The sequence below is a fragment of the Nycticebus coucang genome, chromosome 11, assembly GCF_027406575.1.
Source record: "Nycticebus coucang isolate mNycCou1 chromosome 11, mNycCou1.pri, whole genome shotgun sequence".
Lineage (NCBI taxonomy): Eukaryota > Metazoa > Chordata > Mammalia > Primates > Lorisidae > Nycticebus > Nycticebus coucang.
Window position 1 is genome coordinate 55305200 of NC_069790.1, and position 12024 is coordinate 55317223.

A 12024-nucleotide genomic window follows, 5' to 3' on the forward strand; every position below is an offset into this window, starting at 1 on the left:
GTGCAGCACAAAGGAAAAAAGAACACAGAGAATTAACAAAAGGGGAGGGCAACAAACCAAACCAAACTGTGTCATTCATAAGGCAAGAGCTTGTACAATACATACACAGAACATGCCCCCCATCCCTTCACCCTTAGTAACCCCAAAGGACAAGAGAAAACCAACAGCCACAGTTTCCTTTGAGCATCTGTTTAATGTTGGAAGCTCTGGTTGTTTTCACAGGAGGAAGCCCAGAGCCAAATTTTCAAACTCCATGCACACTCCTACCCTCTGTTTTGTTTTGTACCCAGATATCATTGACTTGAGCATGTGAACCACTGCATGACTCTGACACCCCAGAGCCCATCCACATCTGGGAGGTCCGAGCATCTTCCACGCAGTAAGGAGAACTAAATAGAAAGGTACAAAAGGGCCGGGGCACGAGCATCTAGGAAGTCAGGCTGGTGGAAACACACCTGCATGGCCTGGTGAATGGCTGGCTTCCTCAGGCCCCGTACTGCAAATGTAATAAGTTAGATTTCAAGACTCATAGGTATTTTTGTGTTTATGTCTATATAGTACACTGAGGTGGTCACCAATAATATCATTTGTCTTTAAGATGTCAGGGATCGATTATATATTCTCTTGTTTAAACATTGTACAAGAAACAGCACAAAGTATCAACAGTTACCAAGGCATCCAATTCCCTTGTTACTTCACCTTCAGAATAAGGGGGAGATAAACAGTTCTTCTATAAGGATCATAAACAAGGACTGTTTCCAGGCAGGCTTTTAAATTTTCCCACGCAGAAATAAGTTACGGGGTGAATCAAGCAGGCAGCCACTGGCTTGAAAAGTGCAGACTTTGAGGTTAGGACCTTTCTTATACCAGTCTACAGCCTGAGGTTGGGGGGGTCATAGCTATAAAGTACATCAGAACCAGTTGACATTCAGCAGCTGCTCTTAAGTCTGCCACACACACTCTGACTACTGTGAATATTTGAGTCAATGCCCTACCTTGGTACAGATCTTATGTTAGCTCCTCCTGACAGGTATCAGAATGCTGTTTCACAGCTTCGCTTCTATGCTCTGGATACTCTTGTCTTCTTATATAAATTCTCTGAAAGGTGATAACTGAAGGCCAGTGAGAACACTAACTGGCCACTGTTCCTTAGACCAGTGCTTCTCAGACTTCAATGCACATATAGATACCTGGATTGTTGCTAAAACGCAAGGTCTGATTTGGAAGGTGGCCTGGCACTCTGCATTTTGAACAAGCTCCAAGGAATGCAGATTCTGATGGTCTGTGGACCAGAGTTTCAGCAACAAGGGCTTGACTTAGATAAATAGCTCTGAAACTTTATTGTTCATCAGAATGACCTGAGGGGGTTACGAAAATACAGAAGACTGATCCCTGAATCCAGAAATTCTGATTCAGTAGATCTGGAGGGGGGCATGAGAATATGTATATTTAACAAGTTCCCAGGTGATGTTAGGCTGACGGTGGGATCACTCTTGGAGAAGGACTTGGCTAGACTATCACTTTCAGTAGTCAACATACAAAAAGCATCCCTGATGTTCAAATACATCAGCATTTGAACTTGTGATTTACGGAAACCTGGCTGCAGGCCCAGGGCATTTCTGGACCAATTAAATCAGAACATCTAGGGTGAGACCCAGCCATCCATGTTTTTGAAAGCTTTCCAGGTGATTCTAATGTGCAGCCAGGGGCAAGAACCCTGGCTCTGAACTCAAGAAAAGCAGCCCTTACTGGTTCTAGAGACCATTTCAAATGGTGGAAGTAATGGAATCCATTAAAATAATTCATACTTGCTGTTCACATATCTCAGGACATCAAATGTTAAGACACTTATTTGTTCTAGACAGTAGAACAGCCTCCAGCTCTTGCTGACCTGACCAAAGAAGTGGTGGCTGGCAGGGGGTGGGAGCAGATACTTTGCTCTCAATTTATAATTGAAGTTTCTGATGAGGTGACCTTTGTTGACCTTTTCCACTTTTTCCTGGCAGGTGAAGAATGCAGCAGCTCCCGGGTGGTCTGTCTCTGCTAATGCTTTATTAGGACTGAACTCACTGCACCCTTCAGAAGTTTGAATATTGAATCTATCAGAATCTCCCACTTAAGAAGTCCCCAGATAAGTACTCTGCAGTTTGCATTTACTCGGAACAACAAAGGTGGTGCTGTATATGTGACCAACCCCCACAACAGCCCTGCCCCCCAGGTTGCACACATATCATCCAGCAAAAGATTTCACGGTCAGTGACAAGCTGTGGAGTAAGGAGAAGAACTAAGAGGGCTATCACGTGTACCAGGTTTTCTTTTCATTCGTGGGGTGGTCAGATTTGTACAGAATGTACTTGTTTTTTGTTTTTTGGTTTTTTAGAATAAAACTTAAAGCTAGTATATTAAATGGACAAAGGCTGTTTGCAAAGGAAAGGCTAGGAATGCTTATTAAATATTTGCTGAATTCCTTCTGTGCAAACGTACAGGAAAACATCCCCTGGATGGCAGCATCTTATAGAGGGTCCTGTCTGGCCTAGAGGCGGGAGATCTGTGTTCCGGGTGTGGCTCACAGCATCATCACTCAAGTCTCCTTCTGTCCCCAGCAAAATGAGAATGTGCCTCAAGGCCCTTTAAAGCTCTTCTCTGTTTGCTATTATTTCAAAATACAGGTTAATTATTACTCTGCCTTTTAGCTTTCTCTTCTCCAGTTGGAATAATTTATTTAACCAATTGACAGAGACCTTACTTTCCAATCATTTTATCAAGTAATTGTGTCACTGAAGAGAAAAATGATGATTTCTCCCAAAGCTTGTTGGGAAGTTTGAAATCTTTCCAGTTTATTTATAAAATAAAAAGTAGTGAAATTGTAGGTAAATACATGGAAAAACATACTCTTAAAAATTATTTTCACGCAGAAATCTCCTATATACTATATTAGTGGTATTTTTTTAGTCTCTGGAATGGCCCAATCAGTGCATGCAGGGGAGAGAATGTTTTTGATAAGGAAATTCATTTACTTATTATTAGAGAATGTTATTGATAAGGAAATTCATTTACATATATTAAGGGCCTACTACATGAGATTCTGTGATAGAGGATCAAAAGATTGCTCAAGGAATTCTAAAGTGTAGAAGAATTGCATATATAAATAATCAATAGAAGCATATATAAAAATTTAATAGAACAAGGCAGAAAGTAAAATGTGCCATACGTGGGGCACCACATAGAGGGGCATGGGACTTACACTTCAGAATTTTACAGTTTGGTAAAGAAATTGTTACATATAAATATTTATGCCTAATGATATACTGATGACATATGTAAGGAAGACAGTAGTTCTCATCACTTGTCCAGGGCCTGGCACAGTTTAAAGTTTCAATGAATAGGAGCTGAAAAAAATTTTTTTTAATGCTATAAGAAAGACAAAGAATTAGTGATAGTTTCCTTTCCCTGAGTGTGTATCCTGTGCAAGCCAGTCATGTATTGGACTATACCTCATTATCCTTTGAGAGCTAGAGCAGGGAGATTCACTTCTTCTGAAAAGATCAGAAATTCCATTTGACCTGGTCTTAAAGGATAGGTCAAATTTGGACAAAACCTCATTTTCATCAGTGCCTAGTTTATTGAATGTAGACCATTGAGTTCATCTAGTAAATCTTATGAGACTATTATATTTTTGATGTCAGTTTACCAGTTTACAGTGAGAATAATAATGAGAATACGAGGCAGAGAAATCACACAAGCTTGACAAAGTCTTGTTTAAGTCGAACTCCTAGGAAGCCAGTTGACCACCAGTGTCTTGGGGATTAGAACAGGTGAAACTGAATGTTTAGCTCTGAGAGATTTCCCCTGCCACATACCATATCTTTATTTTTCCCCAACACCAGAATCCTTCCCACTGCTGCTCAGGTGTCCTCTTTAAACCTGGGATGACTAACTCAGCCCTTGCTGATTGATACAATTTTTCTTTAACTAAGTCAATTGGATTTTTGTACAGTGTTCCCAGGTGGGAAACCATGCAGGTTTTGTTTGTTGGTTTATTTTCATAAGTAGCATTTGTCTGCTCTGATCAGTTTTAGCTGATATCTTAAGTTGACTCTCTGAGGGTCTGAGTGAGGATGTCTGATATCTTTCACAGCAATCTGCTGTTTGCACAGATGCTGAATAACCCAACTCTTTCTTACCTACTCTGGGGTCAGGGGCATTGCTATGGTTCTATGGTCCCATAGTTGTACTGGAAATTCTGGACATGCCAACCAAGTTCACATTTCCAAATTGTTTCAAAACACAAAGGCTTCCCACAACATGGAAACTAAACATTCATTTATTTGGCCCTGAATATGCCAAACAATGCAGGCTCTGGCATCTCACCCAGGAAGGGCTACCTTATAACAGTTAGTTTACAATTTGTGGGTCAATTTGATTTTCACTGTTCACGTTTATAGAAGTATAGACAAGACATCAAAATTCTTCAAGCAAGCAGTGACTTGCTAAGAGAGTAAACAAAACTTCATATTTTAAATTTTTACCAGTTCATTACTATCCAACTTTTTATTAACATATTAATAAAATTCCTCTTCATTGGCCCAATTTTATTTGCTCAGTTTCAGTTTATTAGGTAGAAGGAAGTAAAAATTAAAAGAAAATTCTTGACCACCTGTTAAAGTATAGCTTAAGAGTGAAAGACATGATGTGGATTGCATATACCTGGCCCTCTGATGAGTGGTTAATTTCTTCCCAGTCAGCTCTTACCAACAGCAAGTTGGTGGTTTTTAATTTTCTATCTTTATTAGACCTCAGAATAAAAAACCTTAGAATTCTTCTCTCAAGAGTGTTTTTGCCTTTCTCTTTTATGGGTTTTGGCTATAATAAAGAGTTGTCTAGTGACTATTTGGAAGGCAGTAGCTGAGAAATGTCATTTGTCATGCTAACGCTCTATGTGGCTGAGGCACTCTCATATGCTACTGGTGGTGTTTAAATGAGCAGTTTTGGTGAAGTAATAATCCGTGCACATGCCAGTATGTGGAAAGAATCATAACAAAAGAATCACTGTTGGACTAATTTTGTTCCCAGAACCTTAGCTTATGAAAATGAAATAGCCTAAGTAATCATAGCAAAAATGATGATGGTGGTGGTGGTGATGGTGACAATGACCTCCAAATAGTCAAACCCCATTGTTAACTCTTATTCTTCATCCTTGACTGCTTTAATTGCAGTTAGTGTTGGCTTCTTTTGGCAAGTTCTTTTTCTTAATTTCCTTGACCCTCAAAATTTCATTTCTTTCCCTTCCTTTCTCACATATTTTTGGCAGGGCCATTATTCTTTACACCCCACAAAGACAGGCGTTCTCTAAGCCCTCTCACCTCTGAACTCTAACTCTAGGCAAAGGCATAGATGTCCACATATACTCAGTAAAAAATGACCCCAAAATCCTCATTGCCACTGAGTTCCAAGTTTTACTTTTTCACATGCTTTTTAAAACACCTGCACCCCAAATCCATTGTACCCTTCCTTGTCTCAACTTTCTTCCCTTCTTCACTCTTATAATCCTGGTTTAGATGTCTTTTCAGTCCTTACCTAAGGGATCCCCCAAGACTAGTTCTTAGAAGCTCAAAAGTATTATAAAAATCTAGTGGCCTGGACCATATCTCAGAGCACTGGTAACCTGTTTCCCCGAAAATAAGACAGTGTCTTATTTTAAGGTGTGCTCCCAAAGATGCGCTAGGTCTTATTTTCAGGGGACATCTTATCTTTCCTGTAAGTAGGTCTTATTTTCGGAGGATGTCTTATTTTCGGGGAAACAGGGTATTTGTGGCCTAGGTATTGGTATTTTTAACATATTCCCAGGTGAATCCAGTGAATAATTGCAGGTATGGAAGCCCCAGGAATCCCAATGATCTCAATGGTTACACTAGTCTCCTGGATGCTGATCTTTTCTAGTTAGAGTCCTTAATATAAAATAGAAGCTCTGCAAGTTGACCACCCAGGGGATGGTAACAAACTGGTCAACATATGGAGGTAGTCAATATAAAGAACTTCCATGGTACATGTCTGGTCTATGAAAATGAGATCAACTTAAGGAGGAGGTCAGTGTAGGGAAATGGTCGACTATGGAGGTTCCACCATACATTCCACAGCCTATATTCTAAAATTCCTTCCTCCCATCTCTACTTGTCCAAAACATGTGCATTCTTGAAGACCCAGCTCAAATGCTCTCTTCTCCAAATATATTTGTCCTCAATAGATTCGTTCACAGAAGCAACTTTTCCCTACACAGGACAAGAATAGAAGAATAGAAAAGAACCTGAAGATTTTGAGAAAGTTGCCTTGCTTTTACCTGTGTTCTCATTCCTGCACCCATCCCATCCAGTCTTTTACAAGCTGTGAATGCGCAAGAGCACACAAGGGCAAGAATGAACTGGCTTACACATACACACCTAAGTTAACAGCTCTTTACTGAGTGTGCCCAATCTGTGCCAATGTTCTATGAAGAGGACTAACAAATCAAAATCACTGGTCACACTCAAATATACTACAAATTAATTGTAGAGTATCTGGAGTAGTGGTTTATGACTTTATTGCTCATATCTGAGTAGACATATTTAAGAGCTATAACTACACAGCAGCATATTCTTAGATGGCTTCCAATTAAAGCTGTCAAGTTACCAGATGGGGACGCTTTAGAAGTAAGACTAAGTCCTTATATTTGTGTTTCTTAAAGGTGTAGCATAGTAACTTGTAGATAATAAATATCCAACTATTTATTGAATGAAGAGATGAATGAATGAACAAAGGGAACATTCTTACCTGACTTTTCTATAGATGGGCATGAATAGTGAGGAAATGTTGATGCCAAAATAAACAGTTCTACTTTCCTTATTTAAAAAATGAAATAATAAATCAGGAATGTCTGCCTAACTTCCTTAATAGTCACCAACGCATTTATAAGAAACTGTCTTACACGTCATGATGTCATCACATGGTCACAGAAGAGTTTTCAGACTCAATTCCACACTGAGGAAGGAAAGCTTATCTTTAAAATGCTAACTACGTTGCTGGTTGGTGCTGAGGATCAAAAGAGGTCTGGGCATCTTCTCTACCAACTGGACTCAGTAACTTTAAATAGTTTCAAGTTTAAAGTGCCCAAAGCAAAGGCACTAGAAACTGGAACCCAACATTTCATGTTCTTCCTTTTCTTTCTAAAAGAGAGACAGCTCAAGGGCAGAAGACAGAGCTGTCATGGGTCCCCCAGTTCCTCTGAACTGTTGTTCCACATGTTTCTCTGTCAAACAAATCACTAGTTACTAATGAGCCAGTGAAAACAGTTTGGGACTTTGTGACCATAGTGCCAAACAGAAAACATCCAGTCAATGTCATCACTAAATAGCTAATTTTTAAAATGCCAGTTCCAAAAGTAATACACTGAATAATAAGGACATTTAAAAATCTATCATATCACTCAATCTGTCACATTCCTTAAAATGTTGATTAAGTAAAGATGGTATTTAAATAATGAGTTAATGTTTTACTTGCTAGCCTCGATTATTTTCCTCCTTAGGACTGGCAACGATGATGATCAAGATTTTCTGATGTCAGAAATAAAATTGGAACAATGCACTACATACTCAGACATGGGGCAGGGTATTTTAACAAAGACTTTTTCTTAATTTACTGCGAATTTACTTTACAGAGAATCTTTCCTCTGCTGGCTGTGCCCTAACATGGAGCTCTGATTTGGGCCACACTAAGCCACATAGAAAGGCCATCTAAGCTGAAAAAGAAATATATAGAGCTGGGACGTGTCTTCCCATTATAGAGCAAGGACATGTTTTCCTTAAATCATACAAAGAAGGCCTTCTGTTCAGCAAGCAGTGTCTCTAGAAGAAAGCTAAGCAATTCCTTGCTAAAATAGATGCCCACGGTGTTACTATAACCATATGGGTACACACAGTACATTCTGCCTGAAGACAGAGTGATAAGATATCAAAAAATTTCAGCTGTATCAGTTAATGTGATACATACAGAGACAACTCTATGTTATAAATCTTATTTTAATTTTCAAAGAGACTGACTTTTCAGCGTCTTGAATCACTGACCTCAATCTAAAGTCCAATTAGCTGGTAGCATCCTGTCAACTTCTCTTAATATAATCTTATTATAATAAAATACTAATAATACTAATTTTAAAATACTTGTATAGAAAAAGAATTTTAATAGTCTTATTAAATTTCCCCATAGTCTTGCATTATTTTTCATACGTTTTTACCTTTACTAATACCTTCTTTAGGCCTCCCTTTGGCCTTTGATTCAGCAGACATCTTGGAAGATAATGAAAACACCAAAATGTGTCAAGTCTTTTGAGGCTTATTAGTTTCAAAGAATCCTGCAGAATATGAATGTGGATAAATATGAAAGTCTTGAGGATTTTCTGTTGGGTATTAGGCCCATGGGGCCCCTAAACACACGTTTTTCTCCTAAAGTCACTCAGTAAAGAAAGTGCTGTCTTTGAATTGTGCAGCCAGCATGAATTACCCACAGATAAATTATTCTAGGTCCATCTAATTTCTTTATTTGAGAGTTCACTAGGCAGTAGAGAGGGAAGGGCTGAGTATTTCAAATGTCTGTATTTCACTAAAGTATTCTGTCATCAAGCAACTAAATATTATTAACTATGTGGAGGTCTACTGTTCAAACTGAACAGAGAGGACTGCAGGAATTTGTCCCTTTGTCCCTGAATGCTACCTGGAGTACACATAAAGCTGAAAGCCTGAAGGTCCTCTAATCCTTTCCCTTGGTTCCCTGTTCTCCTGTTTAGTGCTCCAGAAGATATTTCTCCACGTGCTGCATTGAGGTCCTCTTGGGAACCTCATAACCCCTTCATAGAGAAAATTTGTAGATACAAGAGTTTGGGGTTGACAGATTCTGCTAATTAGGAGGATAGGCATCACTTTTAAATCCCATAAGATTATGCTGGGGGCACCTGGGAAAATTTGAGGACCATATTAAATACAGATGAAAATGTATCGAAATAGAAAAAGAGAGATGCTTGATGAGAAAATTAGGCTCAACAGATTTTACAGAAAGATATCATTTATCATTACGTATTATATATATGTATTATATGAGACATACACTTACACTGAGGTGTTAAGAGTGCTGATGTCTGGTGGTAGGAAGAGGAGGTTTTTATTTTCTTATTTTTGCTTGTTTATGTTTTCTAATTATATAAAACACACAGGTATTTTTTCTATAATAAGAGATTGTTCAAAAGATAATATTGGGGGACGACTTGAACGTCTTGATTGGAAAACAGAATTCAATGATGGGGTTAAGACCATAGGTGGTCCAAAGAAGAAGATAAAAATGAATTCTATTTCTTCCTCCCCATGGTACTTCTCTCCAAAGATACACATCAGAAATCTTCTCTTCTGACTATTCTGTTAAGGATGTTGCAGGATGGGTGTTTTTATTATAATAGGAGATTGTACAGTGTGTTATCACATTGAGAGGTTTTTTTAAAGTATTTTTTTTTTTTTTCCATTTGGGACACATTTGAGACAGGCTGTAGCCTGTGCCCTGGTGTCAGGTGACATTTATGAGGTCAGTACACTTTTCTAGGTTTCTGCAGGCCAATTCAGCTTCCAGTTTAGTTTTGTCATTGGGAACCGAAAGGAATCACAAGTGAGCATGAGAAGAGTCCTAGTGCCACGTCCCTCTGAGTCATCCACGTGAATGAGAAGAGTGAGTGTGAGCTGAATGACTGCCACTTGGATGGATTACATTTCTGGCTGGTATCTGAAGATTAATGAATGAGTTTGGTTGGACAACCCAGAAAGTGGTCTCTAGGGCCACAGACTAAAATATGTCCTTGGCCTTGTCGTGTTTGTGATTTTTACATCATTATTTGGATGTAGGCATGCTCACCAAATTTGAAAATGACATCAGTATGCTCTATGAGAGGATCTACAAAGTTATCTCTCCATTGGGAAAATGGCTTAACCAAAAATATGAAAAAAAATCATACATATTACATGCCAAACTCCTTTCCAGGTGCTTTAAAGAACATTACTCTGTCTGATCCTCACAATAACCTTTTGGGGTAGGTCACGTATCACTTATTGTTAGAGACAATGTAGGGAACAGGATAGACTGTGGAACTGTGAACTAACTTGCCTACAATAAAACCTAGCACTATTGCTCTGTTCTGCATGAACTCAAGAAAATTACTTATGCTATCTGTGCACCACAGAGTCCTCCTCTATACTAAACAGCATCATAGCTCATTGAAAAAATATTTATCAAAGATGAGGGATACAACCTCAAAGATCACTTAGTCCCTCCTCTCATTTCCTGAGGAAGAGAGATATGTGCTCAACTAGATAGAAGCCATTCTTTTTCAAGGACTCCAAAATGCTAATTTTATATTATAAAAAAATGTAAACTGCTGGTTTCAGATTAATGTTCTTTATTATATTAAGAATATGTATTTCTATTCCTACTTTACTATCCTTTATAATATAGGAATGCATTAAAATTTCTCAAGTATATTTTAAGTATATACCTCAATGATTACTTTGTTTGACCTTTTGTTATGCTGAATCATGGTCATACATTTTCCAATACTAAAATATTCTTGCATTACTGACTTAATGCTAATTAACCATAGTATAGTATTCTTTTAATATTTTCTTGGATTACAGTTGCAAATAGCATATTTAAGAATTTTTTCATTTGTGTATAAAACTAGCCTTTTAAATGTTTATTAATAAAATTGTTTTTTAAATCCAAGGCCTTATTGTTTGCTCAGGGTGCTTGACTACTCCACCAAAACTGATCAAGAGTAGGAGAAAAAAACTCACCAATATAAATTGTAAATAAGACATGAACTACAACAATAGAAGCAGAAATTGCAATATAGCACTTTCTATTAAATCATGCTATTAATAGTATAATTGAATATTGTATATATTTCTACTCTCTACTCATTTAAAAAATTTATTCAACTACTCTTAAAACCAACATAAGGGATTGTTATTATAATTTTCTTAGAGCACCATTTTAACCTTTTCCCTAAAATAGGGCACAGTAAGTATGCCAATTTGCAGACTGGTCAGTTGCAGGGACTATAAGAAATATTTACTAACTTTGGCTTCTTAAAGAAAATTTCAGCTTTGGTATGAAATTTTGGAAAATGAACAACAGAATTTATGTGTACCTTTAGGTATGACCAAATGTGGTCATTTGATTCCTAAGTTATCTCCAGAAAGATTTCCCATTTTTCAATGATTCCAAATTCCACAGAAATAGTCAAATTTATGACCATGGAGTTACACTCTTAAGAATTACCAAGTTCTTTTTCCCAGTCTAATGTTTTATGAAGTGTTAAAGTGAATATAAATTGTTTTCAAAGATGTTTCTTCTACCTAAAAAGACATTCCAAGTGGAATTTTAAACACTGAAGTATAACGTTCTTCTGCAGTTAAACTCTCCTATTTATTTCATTAAAGTGAAAGCATACATGGGGTGGTGCCTATGGCTCAAAGGAGTAGGGCACCTGCCTCATATGCCAGAGGTGGCGGGTTCAAACCCAGCCCCGACCAAAAACTGCCAAAAAAAAAAGAAGTGAAAGCATACATTTATGTGGAATTTTCCTAAGTTCAAAACAAGGGCAGGGTTTACTCTCTAAGCTGTTTCTAACGTGTTCACCTCAACAAACCCTGTGCTCAGTTCTTCTGAAAACTATCATTTTTTCAATGCCAATTCTCTTGCATTTCTATGAAACCTGCACTTACCAGGGATTTACTCATTGACTTTTAGTTACCCAGTCTTGCCAGAACTTTCCTACAAAGAATTGAAGGTAGTATTTGTGTGGGGTAGGAGTGGACCCCACCTCTCTCAAAGTGGTTCCCTAATTAAAAAAAAAAAAAAAAATCACCTAAGAAGGGGAGAGAATGAAGGGTGATGAGCCCTAAGAAGGAATAATTGCTGCTGTCCCCAGAGTTCTAACAGCACAGGTCAGCTTTC

General features: G+C 37.9%; 1 protein-coding gene across 4 annotated transcripts in view; it reads right to left on the reverse strand.

The window, feature by feature from the left end:
* Positions 1–12024, reverse strand: part of DYNC1I1 (dynein cytoplasmic 1 intermediate chain 1) — a 340112-nt gene that overhangs the window by 285202 nt on the left and 42886 nt on the right. The gene's annotated exons all lie outside the window — the stretch shown is intronic.